This window comes from Mustela lutreola, chromosome 5, assembly GCF_030435805.1.
Source record: "Mustela lutreola isolate mMusLut2 chromosome 5, mMusLut2.pri, whole genome shotgun sequence".
Lineage (NCBI taxonomy): Eukaryota > Metazoa > Chordata > Mammalia > Carnivora > Mustelidae > Mustela > Mustela lutreola.
The window spans coordinates 142,156,616-142,169,794 of NC_081294.1; the positions used below are offsets into that span (position 1 = coordinate 142,156,616).

The 13,179-nt window shown below is 39.6% G+C and overlaps 1 protein-coding gene across 1 annotated transcript in view; it reads right to left on the bottom strand.

Annotated features, from left to right (window-relative positions):
• The window catches only part of LOC131832578 (protein FAM170A-like), a 204,746-nt gene extending 200,335 nt beyond the window's left edge, over nt 1-4,411 (bottom strand). Inside the window, exon 1 of the mRNA XM_059175781.1 lies at nt 4,276-4,411. The gene's annotated coding sequence lies outside the window, so the exon portion shown is untranslated. The remainder of the gene's footprint in view (nt 1-4,275) is intronic.
• Nucleotides 4,412-13,179: the final 8,768 nt, after the last annotated feature.

Genomic DNA, 13,179 nt, shown 5'->3' on the forward strand with positions numbered 1-13,179 from the left:
TTTTCTGTCTTCAGACAGTGTTAAAATTCCCCTTTATAAAGTACTTAGGAGTGCTTCTAGAACTTGTCATGACAATTACTCTAAGTTAAATATTTTATTTGTAATCTGAATACAATCTGATGTGTCTTCTTCCCAGCAGGTTATAAATTCCATGAAGGTCAAGTGTCTGGTCTTACTCAACATTACATTGTAACACCTAACATAGCAATGGTACAGTATGAGTTTTCAATAAGCAATTGTTAAATAAATGACCAGAAAGACTGTAATACTCACTTGTTCATTCACTTTTTCATATTTATATATATATATTTTTTTTTTTTTTAAAGATTTTATTGCTCCCCGCCGAGCAGAGAGCCCGACGTGGGACTCGATCCCAGGACCCTGAGATCATGACCCGAGCCGAAGGCAGCGGCCCAACCCACTGAGCCACCCAGGCACCCTCAAATACCTAATATATTAACAAAGTGCAGAGTGATCAGGTTTCTTTCCTACCAGATATACTAACCTGTTTGGAATTTATTTTGAAGTTCAGTTTAGAAAAAAAATTCATACTTGCATAATAAAAAGTCACTCAGACTACATTTTAACTGAAAAAAAAAACCTGTAATATTTTTAAAAAATTATTTATTTGACAGAGAGAGAGAGAGAGAGACAGCCTGAGTACACAAGCAGGGGGAGAAGCAGGATCTCTGCTGAGCAGGGAGCCAGACATAGGTCCAACCCTAGGACACCAAGATTGTGACCTGAGCCGAAGGCCGACCTTAACTGACTGAGCCACCTATGTGCTAAAATTGCCACATTTCATATGTATCAAAATGGGGATTTATAACAATTTTTTTGAAGGTCACTTATGAGAAAAATTAATAGTGATTATAAAGTATGTACTAAAATATATTAGCAACTGTTTCCAATTGTTGTAGTCCACAGGTACATAAGATGATGATATGCTGTTTGCTAACTGCTGTCAACTGAACTGAACTAATAAACTGCAGTTAGCAGAGTTGCTCCTCAGTTACATTCCAATCATGGGAAAGCTAAACTCCAATTTTAAAGTTCCAATTTTACTATGTTTGTCATTACTGCATAAGGGAATTCTAAAAGAAAAGGGAATGCTTTATGTATGTAGTTCCATGCCAAAACCAAAAAAGTCCTTTTCAACTTTTTGACTTTTCCAGTATTTGTGTGCAGGCAGTAGGAAAATTTGATTAAATTAAATATATTAGAAAAATAAGTACATCCATTTTATGTAACAATGGAAATATTATTTTATTTTTCTCACAACTGCTCACCCCAAGCACTTACCTTTCTTCAAGCATTTAACTTTATTTTTGCAAAACTGACAAATAGGTATCAAGAGCCATTCAGTTAGGATTCAAAATTCATTTGCACTTAGGAATTAGGAAGTTGGTTTACAGAAAACCCACAAGTCAACAAACAGGCCTAAAACATTCAATACTGTCAGAAGGCCAATGTACTACTTAGGAGCAATGTGCTTTGGTTTCCCAACCAAAAGCAAAGAGAACTACCATTGTTAGAAATGTGAAAACGGTAGGATACTGTCTCGGAAGGAAGGAAGGAGGGAAAGAGAAAAGACAGCAAGGAGAAAACAGGTATAATAATGGAATGCAATGTGCTGACAAAGAAACAAAATGAAAATAAGTGACAGGGAAGAATGAAGAAAAAAATGAAGGACAAATCTCTAGTCATCAGTAAGACTGCCAAACCCAAGCTGAAGGCTTCCAAGTAGTAAATAATGCATTTAATCTGTAAGACAGAAGAAAAAGACACACACACACACACACACACACAGTGTGAGGCTCAAAAGTGGGGAGGGAGGGCAGGAAGCAGGAGTATACCTTAAGGGGGAGATGAGACTGGCCTTGTTTAGACTGGTCTTTACCAAAAGCAACAGGAAACCATCAAAAAGGCTGTAAGCAAGGGAGTCATAAAATTAGATTTCTCTTTTGAAGACAGAACTCCAGCTGCAGGGTGGACATCAGACTGGAGAGACAGTAGTTGGAAGGCTAGCAGCGTAGTGCCGGTGAACGGTGTAGCTTGGACTAGGACGGGACAATAATGAGAAAGTAATGGATCCATTAAAACAGTGAATGTGAACTTTTTTGCAGATACATTTCTCCCATGGAGAAGTTAGTTCATTCCTTTTACCAATGTTCTAAGAGGCAGTTTCTCTTAATTACTATTTTACAGTAATGACATTTGGCACTTATTTGTCATATTTGCTATACATTTTTTTCTAACTGGCTTTTTTAAATTTGGGGACGTTTCGCAGTTTTTATGTAGACAAATCTATATTTGTTTTTCCCTTTGTAGATATTTATCTCCCATTATAACACCTTCCATCATTTCCACTTTTGCTGTCCTTTCCCCCCACCTTCATATGAGAACGTGTAAGATTTACTTTAACATGGGATATATACGCTTCCTAATTTGATAAACTCATCTAGTCGCCAGAAAACATGATCATGAAGCACATACATTGGTAGACAGATGTGTAAAAACACAGAAAGAGGTAGACAAATGTTTCAAGAGTAGAAAGTGGGGCGCCTGGGTGATTCAGTGAGTTAAGCCTCTGCCTTCAGCTCTGGTCATGATCTTAGGGTCCTTAGATCAAGGCCTGCATTGGGCTCTCTGCTCAGCAGGGAGCCTGCCCCTCCCCCACCGCCTGCCTCTCTGCCTACTTGTGATTTCTCTGTCAAATAAATAAATAAAATCTTAAAAAAAAAAAAAAGAAAAGAACACAAAAAACAGACATGCAACCCAGACTGAGGTGAATTTGTGAGGAATTCCTAAAGATCAAATTTTAACTGCTTTAAAAAGAGGACTGAGAATTAGCTAAGTGGAAAAAGGAAACACCTTAAGTGAAGAGGGCTAAAGGATTCTCATTAGTACTCTCAGGGCAATTTCAAAATTGAATAGGACGCTCCCTCGTATTTCATAGAATGCCCAAGGATTCACTCCAAAGAAGCTGTATTTTACGTTCTAGGCAAACTAAGGAGAAAAAGCCCACCAAATGTTTTCTGGAAGTAGCACACACTTAGTCTGTGTTGACGCACGTATGTTAAAAAACTTCACAATTCCCCTGTTCTCTATATTCTGTACTCCACTTTCAAGTGAAATTCAGACTACTTAACTTGGCACCAAGGCAGGAACACCATTTAGTTCATTTTCTACTGAATCCCAGAAGTTCTCATCAATGGAGAGTTATCGAACCCTATACCACCCAACGGGTTTCCTCCTACCACCTCTTCCTGCCTTATACCAGCCCCTGTCTGGAATGCTTTCTATTCCTCCACTAAATCACGGACTGCAACTAAGTGAGCATAGTTGCTTGGAAACAGAAAGTAGGTCTCCACACACCTGTACGACATGAAAGGTATGTCCTGGTCATGGCAAACACTTGAAAAGCCACTGAATAAAGAAGATAAAGAACTTCCTTTGCAGTAGCTGCGAGGGCCTCATCTGATTCTTGCTTTTTCCGCTTACTTTAAGTCTTCAGGTGTCTAACGACTTCCGTAAACAGACCACAAAGTGGAAAGGGGACAGAGGCAGAAATGGTACCCTAGTGACACCGACATTTTGCTAGCAGTGATAAGGGGAAACACCTGATTTCAGACCGAATTTAAGAAAGAAGGAGAGAAGCGGCATTAGGGAGGAATAAGTATGAACAACTCTTTCTAAAAACTTTGCGTCCACGGAAGAAAGAAATGGGAGAGTAGCTGGAGTAAGAAACGCGGGCGTCCATCTTAGAAGCGACACGACCGCACTGAAGAGGAGCAGTCCCTTCGTCAAGAGCTCTCAAGCCCTCCGCTTCACCTGCGGCAACCAACAACAGGCAGGAAACGCGTAGAGAGCTTATTAGCGGTCTGGCACTGTGCAAACGCTTCCCACAGTCCAATCAACTTAAATCTCACAACAACCTTGCAAAGAAGCTACTCTGAGGAGCTTCGTTCTACAGACGAGGGCACTGAATATTAAGATTACATGATCTTCCCAACACCCCACACATAAAAATTCACGCGGCCCGAGGACCAGACACAGGTGTTTTGCTGCAGCCACCTGGGAGCCCTGAGGCGAAGTCACTGTGGCCAGGCTCCGAGTTCCGGGAAAGCCGCCCGGGCCCACCCAGAAGCTGCCCCAGCCGCACTCCCCACCCTCGCCCTCAGGACACCACGGGCTTGTCAGAAAGACCCGCAGAAGCCACTGTGGCGGTCCTGAAGGGCAGCCCCACAGGTTCCCCCGGGCCTCGGCGCCTACCTCGTTATTGAGGTTGAGAGTCCCCGGCTGAGCCATGGTGCGTCTGAGAAGACCCCGCGGCAACAGGCACGTGAACTGGAAATCGCGGCTCCGTCACCACGCCCCTCTACGGCAGCATTTGCGGCCCAAAACTCAATCGCGGCGCGTTCGGGCCGATGCTTGAGCAATAAGGAGATCGAGAACGGAAGTGAGTGAGAACAACTTCCGGAGGAGAGTGTTACGGGCTGGAACTGCGCGTTCCTGTGGAAAGCAGGCGCGGGCAGGTGGCCCGGAGGGCGCCCCGTAGCTGTGGCCAAGTTTAGAAGTTCTTTAAGATGCTGATTTTATTATACTCGTTTGTAGGCGTGGCCCGGCTCTGTAAGGACCATGTTTTTGTGTGCCAGTGGGGAGGTGAAAGCCCTTTTAGGAAAGTAGAGTTGAGTGACCAAATTTTGCTCTGAATTTTTAATCTAGCGTTTGTGAAGATTCCTGTGCTTTTAACAAGCAGTCCTTGTTGGATACAGCTTTTTCTCTCTAGGCTTCCGTTGTAGCTGAAGCACGAACATATTTTTTCCTGCACAATGTAATAAGGTTTAAATTTAGGTAATCAATGTTTAAATTTAAAGAAAAACTAAGGGGGCTCCTGGGTGGCTCAGTGGGGGTAAGCCTCTGTCTTTGGCTCAGGTCATGATCTCAGAGTCCTGGGATCCGGCCCCTCCACAGGCTCTCTGCTGGTCAGGGAGCCTGCTTCCCTCTCTATCTACTTGTGATCCCTGTCAAATAAATAAATAAAATATTAAAAAAAATAAGGGAAAACCAAGGTGAAAAAGTAGAACCTTTAAAGCAAAAACGTTTAAAGCACATTTGCAACTGCCTATGGGAATAGCTGCTTTGAAGTATTAGCCTGTAGAGAGAGGAGACATTCCGGAGTAAATCTGCATTAGGTAATCTTTTAATTAATAGTGAACACCAATAGTGTTGATCGTTAAAATGGATCAAAGTCTGGGGCAGAAGCTCTGCATGAATTATCTCCAAAATATTTACAGAAATGTAAGGACATAGGAACTATTCTTATTTTACAGATGGGGAAACTGACTTGCCAGGAGCCAGGTGTCTCACCAATAATTGTCCAGCTGAGGCCAACCACTGCCACAGGACTGCGGGATTGGTGACACAAATCTGCAGAGCCCAGTGCAAAGTGAAACTGCAAGACCCCTCACTCGAAAAGTGGGAAAGAATTTTTTGTTTTGTTCTGTTATGTTTCTTCCATGGTGTCCCTTGACATGCCATGTGTTTTTGTTTGGTATTTAATGTGTTCTCTCAAGTACAGGCATATGGATGGGTCTACTGCAGACCCTTATGGGTACCAGGGACCTGCACCCCAGGACTCAGTGTGGATGCGTGTTTTGGAACAAGATGTCAGCAGTTGCTGGGCAAAGACAAGAAAATAAGAAGGCAGAGTGCTCAAGTGGAGGATGTAGGAGGCAGGGCCAAAGATGACCCGAGACTGAACACTTGAAATAAGCTTCATTGTCTCTCTGGACTTCACATACAAAACTCAGATTCACAGATAAAATGAATAATTTCAGGACCGATGAAAGAACATTTAAGCTAGGCCTCATTATGAGCCTCTATCAGTCATACCCAGAGCCTATTTTCCTAAGTCATGATTCTGTAGTCAAATTACTTGAAATCAGGGGTGCCTGGGTGGCTCAGTGTGTTAAGCCGCTGCCTTTGGCTCAGGTCATGATCTCAGGGTCCTGGGATCGAGTCCCACATCGGGCTCTCTGCTCGGCAGGGAGCCTGCTTCCCTCTCTCTCTCTTTCTGCCTGCCTCTCCATCTACTTGTGATTTCTCTCTGTCAAATAAATAAATAAAGTCTTTAAAAAAAATTACTTTAAATCATACTTGCATTTGGGTAGGTATTCTTTTAGTTTAATGTGTGATTTGGGCACAAATGCCTTGATAGTTGACTTCCTATTTGCAGAATGTTGCACAAAAGTAGTTTTGCCTCTAACAAGCCATACACTACATTGTAATTGTCTTCTTATTCATTTACCTCTCCTTCTTAAAGCTGAGCTTCTGGATTGTAATGGCTTCTTCAACTCAGGTAGGTGGCAGACACTCCATTCATAAATACATGGGAAAGGGCACCTTAAAGATAAGCGGAGAGCTTTATGGAAAATGTGTCCTCTCATTGGGGAGAAAGTTGTTATGATTCCCTGATACTTCAGTAAATGTGTTCTTAATGTGATATTTGTCTGTGGCTCTTAAAGTCTCTGTGGCGTTTTCTGTGGACCACCCCTCTTATCCAATACCTCACTTCTCCAGCCAGCACAGTCTTCTTATGTCAGTGTTTGTTTTCTCTTTTCTTAGCCCAGGCTCTATCCTTGGCCTTTCCCACTGCCAGCTCTGCTTTCTCAATGGCTACTTTTTAAGATTAGGTTAAGTTCCAGCCATCCTTTTAAAGAATCCTTTCTGTAGCTCCAAAGAGAAGTTAATTTCTCATCAGCAGATCATTTTTATATTATTTAAAATAGCTTAACTTTAAGTTTATTTTTTCTGTATAGACTTTTCTTTTATAATATAAGCTCTTGGCAAACTTAGATGCTTATTTTAAAAGTGAAGAGTAATTTTCGGTTGTCCCTGATATCTTGTTATCTTGATTCTTTGCAAAGATGATTCTATTAACCTGCTCTTAATAAGCTATTCACATTTCCTCTAGTAATAACAATGGTTTTGTATTAAAGAAACTATAGGGGGGCACCTGGGTGGCTCAGTGGGTTAAAGCCTCTGCCTTCAGCTCAGGTCATGATCTCAGGTTCCTGGGATGGAGCCTACTTCCCCTCTCTCTGCCTGCCTTTCTACCTACTTGTCATCTGTGTCATAAAATAAATAATTAAATAATTAAATAAAATCTTTAAAAAAAAAAAAAAGAAACTATAGGTTTCTCTCGAAAGCAACACATCAAACCACCTTTACCTTTTCCTTCTTAAGAGTTAACCTGGATCAGTTAAATGGTGTCAGATATATGAAACAACAAGTTTATTATCATTAAGAGTAACACCTCTTTCCTCCTTATTACAGTGTTCTTTTAGTGAAAGTAAGGATCCAGCATGTTGAATGGAAATCCAGTTTTCCAGTTTCAGGTTTCTCAAGAGTTTGTCAGATCCCACTCTATTTGGCTACTCAGGCTGCCAAAACAAAATACCACATACTGGGTGGCTCAAACAACAGAAATTTTTTTCTTACAGTTCTGAAGTGTGGAAGTCTGAGTTCAAGGTACCATCATGTTTGCTTCTGGTGAAGGTTCTCATCCTGACGTGCAGACACAGCCTTCTTGTGTCCTCAGATGGCCTTTACTGTGTACACACCTAAATAAAGAATTCTCTGGTTTCTCTCTCTCTCTCTCATGTCCATTGATTTTCATTTAAAAATAATGATTCTTTTGGATTCAGGCTCTACCTTTATGACTTCATTTCATCTTAATTACCTTTCTAAGACTTTATCTCCAAATACCATCACATTGGGGATTTTAGCTTCAGTATAAGGATTGAGGGGGAGGACCCACACACAATTCAGGACACTTTCTTTGAGAAAAGAAAATTATCTCAAAAATAATCTTTTCTTTATCTAACATTCCTGACGACTGCCATTTCTATTGTTAGATATGAAGATATCAATTGATATTAAGACCTTACACTAAGTGAAATAATGAGATACAGAAGGACAAATACTACCTTAAACACTTATATGAATCTAAGGCAGTCAAATTCAGAGAAGGAAGGAGTAGAATGGTGGTTGCCATTGAGGGAAAAATGGGGAGGTATTAATCAAAGGGTAAGGAGTTTCATCTATTTGGTTGAGTAAGTCCTGGAGATCTACTGCACAGCATAGTGCTTATAGTTAACAATATTGTGTACTTAAAAATTTGCCAAGAGGATAGCTCTTATGTTGAGTGTGGTTTTTTTCTAAGATTGTATTTATTTATTTAACAGAGAGAGAGAGAGGGAACACAAGCAGGGAGAGTGAGAGAGAGAGAAGCTGACTTCCCGTGGAGCAGGGAGCCCGACATGAGGCTAGATCCCAGGACCCTGGGTTCATGACCTGAGCCAAAGGCAGATGCTTAAGGACTGAGCCACCTTGGAGCCCCTTATGTTGAGTGTTTTTATCCGAGAGAGAGAGAGAGAGAGAGAGAGAGAAAGCAGTATGCAATAAGAAAGAGCAGGAAAAAATTGGGAGGTGATGGATATACTAATGGCCTAGATTGTGGTTATGGTTTCCTGATATATAGTTCCCTCCAAAGTTATTAGGTTGAGCATATTAATTGTGTATAGCTTTTTGTATATCATTCTTACCTCAGTAAAGTGCTTTTAAAAGGCAAGTTATGGGCTGGTATTAACAAAGTGATTATAGTTCTACACCTTTCTATTAACTGAATGAGTCAGTGAAAGAGAAGCTTTGGGGAGTCTTGTCATTTTTTTAAGCCTATGGTGTCATTCATAATCTCTTGTACTTGAACAGTTAGTAATTCCCTCACAACAGATAGCTATACAGCTGAGTGTTTCAGTACAGAGAACTACCGTGTTAAGTGTTTCGTTTTCCGGCTCTGCACCTTCAGTTCTCTATCCCTGGATGGCAGTGTTGTTCTCCAAATTTCCCATTACAGTTGAAATTTGGAAGGTTCAAGAAAGCAGTCTGAGTAAATGGCTTATGATAGCATGAAAATCGTTGGATCTATCAGATTTTTGTATTTCTTTAATGCCTAAGACAAACCCCTCAGTTTTTAATTTTTGATTTGGAGTGAATTACTATCCAGTAATCAACCCTCTAGGTGAACTACTAGTGGATTTATTTAAGAATTGAACCTATATGTTAAATAAATCTATCTATCTATCTATATATATATATATATATATATATAGGTATATATAACGTACTGAAGAATGTAACTAGTTACTGTGTAGGAGACAGTAATAGGAAAGTCACTAGGCTAAGGTGTTTACTAAATTAGTCCTCTGACAGAATATTTTTGGCCTAAATTTCATTTGAATGTTTGTAGAGAGTTTTGGTTAGATTTGTTATATCTTTAAGAAAGCTAAAGAAAAATTTCCATTCTAGGAATTTTGGAAATTTAAAATTTGAAAAAGATAGTTAATGTTATATAGCCAAGTTTTACAAAATCTGAAGGAATGGAGCTGACAGTTTAGCAATGTAGTATTTTGGCTAAGAGGCTTAGCTCTGGAGTCAGACTATCTGATAAATTTTAATTTACTTCTTAATAACTATGTAACCTTGGGCAAATTATGTAAGCTCTCTGTGACAAGTTTTCTTTATAAAAATGGGAATGATAATCAACCTCATAGGATTGTTGTGATGATTAAACAAAAGCATGGTGTAGGTTCTTAGTGAATATTTACCTCTCAATAATTTAAACTGCTATTATTTTCCATTACCTCATTTGATCTTAACTAACTTTGTGAGATAGGCATAGTACATAACAGGGAGTCATATCTTAGGAATAACAAATATGCCTGAGGTCATAGAGGTAATAAGAGGGCAATCCAAGTCTCTTGACATAAAATCACTGGTGGCAGGTTTATAACAATTTCATGATATGAAAGTATAAATTACATTGATAATTTATGATTACTGTGCTATTCTTTCCCATTCACCTAATTATTTATGGATCAGTAACTAATGAATGAATGCACTTTATAAAATATATATCCCTTCTTTTTTTTTAAGATTTTATTTATTTATCAGAGAGAGGGGGAGAGAGCGAGCACAGGCAGACAGAATGGCAGGCAGAGGCAGAGGGAGAAGCAGGCTCCCTGCTGAGCAAGGAGCCCGATGTGGGACTCGATCCCAGGATGCTGGGATCATTACCTGAGCCGAAGGCAGCTTCTTAACCAACTGAGCCACCCAGGCGTCCCTATATATCCCTTCTTATATAAGATTTGTTTCATTTAGTTATTCTCCAGTTAACCCAAGATAAGCTCAAGATTATGCAACAAAGCCTATACTAATTTAAGTCTAGAAAATGTTATTAAAACCCAGTATATTAATTTTCAATATATGGCTTTGATTCATTTTAATCAACATTTTTTTTTAGATTTTATTTATTTATTTGACAGACAGAGATCACAAGGAGTCAGAGAGGCAGGCAGAGAGAGAGGAGGAAGGAGGCTCCCTGTTGAGCAGAGAGCCTGATGTGGGGCTCGATCCCAGGACCCTGGGATCATGACCTGAGCCGAAGGCAGAGGCTTTAACCCACTGAGCCACCCAGGCGCCCCAATTTTAATCAACATTTTTGAACATTACCTTGAAAAGCATTATAGTGGTTTCAGTAGGAGATAAATGATTAAGATGCTGTTCTGTCCATGTTCACCATGGATTTACAAAGTAATGACTTTAATAATTCTAACACCAAGGCCAACTGTATTAAGTACTGTGGAAAGAATATCATAGGGAAGAAAGAGAACAAATCAATGAGAAGAATTCCTAGAAGAGCTAAGTTTTGTGTTCCTTTTTTGAAAGAAGGCTGATGCTTAAAAAAGCAATAGAGGATCAGGAGAAAATTCTCAGCAAAGGAAATTTGTCATGTAACAGCAAGATAATAAAAGACATTTTATTTCATAAAGTAATATAAAGGATTTTTCACACATTCTTCAAGTTTTTAAAAACATTGTTATATGTGGAAGTTAAAAGCCTTTAAATGTCTTTTTTTTTTTTTAAGGTTTTATTTATTCATCAGACAGGGAGAGAAAGAGAATGTGTATACAAGCAGTGGGAACCTCAGGCAGAGGGAGAAGCAGGCTCCCTACTGAGCAGGGAGCCTGATGTGGGACTCCATCCTAGGACCCTGGGATAATGACCTGAGCTGAAGGCAGATGCTTAATTGATGGAGCCACCCAGGCATCCCAAAGCTTTTAAGTTTCATAAATATATTTCCCACTGACACATCACAAAAATGATAGTTCCCTTAAGTTACTAAAATTTTTAAAAAGTGAAGCAAAGTCTTTTAAGGCAAAAATCTAACATTCTGGAACTTAATAGACTAGAAGAAGTGGGTCTCAAAACATCTGAGGATTTATGCCTTTAAAGGAAATTGTACAGCAGTTATATTTAAACAATAAGGTAGAAACTTGGGACAGGATCAAGCGAATGATGTAAAAGCCTGTTCAGAGAAAATATATTTAATATGATCATGACCATCAAGGAGCAAGGGATTTGTAGCAAATGTTTTGGGTCACGTGTCCATTGGGGCTGAGAGAGATGAGGTGTATAGATAGAGTGGGAAATTAGATCTGGCTACTCGTTTAGTTTCTCTTTGGAGGAAATCAGTGCTGTTTTACTGGTAAGGATTAGGGTTAGAGAAGGAAGTACTGTTATTTTCCTCAACTCGTAGTTGAGATTTTGAAAGTGCTATCTCTGCTTCTTCACTTTTCACCTATTCCTCAAGGCTCTGCTCTTTGAATTCCTGTTACCCCTCCACTGAAACTACCTTTGTCAGTGACCTCCCAGGTACTCAGCTATACCTTAGAGTGTTCAGAGTTTGAGATATCACCCCTTTCTGTTGCCAGGATTGACTCGCCTGAATGTGTTGGCTGAGCCAGTGATCCCCTTCTTCCTTTGGCTCCTCACATTTCTGTTTGTCTGATCTAGAAGCCTTACTAGATAGGTTTACTCTGTAGTGTTGCTTCCTACCAGACTTTTTCATACCTGACCTTAGCTGTATGATACTATTGACTCAACAGAAAATTATCCAGCCCAAATGCTGATAGTGCTGGGGTTGAGAACTGCTCTAGGCCATGTCTGTAACAACTGCCTGAGAGCACAGGAAGTACCAAGCAAAGGCCAGGTTATGGGAGAGGCCACCTCTGGATGCAAGAAATGAGGGAGGGAGCAGGGATTTTTCGGGAGAGAATTTAAAATCAATTGCAATTCTGACTAAAAGTTAACCTGCTTCCATTATCACCATGCATTAGAAATTCTAAAAAAAAAAAATTGGTGATAAAATTCTCCTCACCAAATGAATATTTTGTCCGCTTAAGTTCCAAATAATTACCTCAGTTTTACTACTGAGTCATAAAGACGTAAGCTCCAAAATTAGCATTATTAACATTAATAAACATTGTATTTTATATGGAGGTAAATTGGAGGTCTGGTAATTACATAATTGGCCTGTGATAATAGACTCAGAGACCCCTCTTCAATGGTAAGTTTGTGATTGTTTGGAATTCATGGAGCTCACTTTTCAACTAAGTTGATTTGCTGCTCTGTGAGAGTTCATATTCCTGCATTTACAGCTATTCAAAATAAATAATTGTGGCTGATTTTTGTAGTTCTCTTTTTTTTCTGGTGTGAAGTTTTTGATGAAGTTCATCAGATAAAAAATTTTAATTTTAAGACAGCTGGAATGATCGTTGAACATTGTACAGTGAAACTCTAAGCTTTAAAATCATTTCTTGAAGGGAGGCACATAGGAAATGTGGAAAAGATACTATGTAACATCAACAATAAAAAAAAAAAAACAAGAAAATGGACATTCACATAGAAAAAAAAATTTCAAAGAAGAATGCCAAAAGAAACAACAACAAGATGCCAGTATTACATTGCCACTACACCCCCCTCCCAAAAAAATATAGTAACTATAGATGATTGCCTTTGTGGTTTTCAATAAGAATCGATGCTTGATCTAAAGCAGTGATTTAAATAATGCCCAATTGGTTATCATTCAGCCATTTTCTCTGAACTTTAAAAATATTTATTTATTTGAGAGAGAGAAAGAGAAAGGTGGGAGGGGCAGTGGGAGAGAGTAGAAGAATCCCAAGCAGACTCTAAACTGAGCACAGAGCCTGAAGAGGGTCTTGATCTCAGGACACTGAGATCACGACCTGAGCTGAAACCAAGAGTCTGATG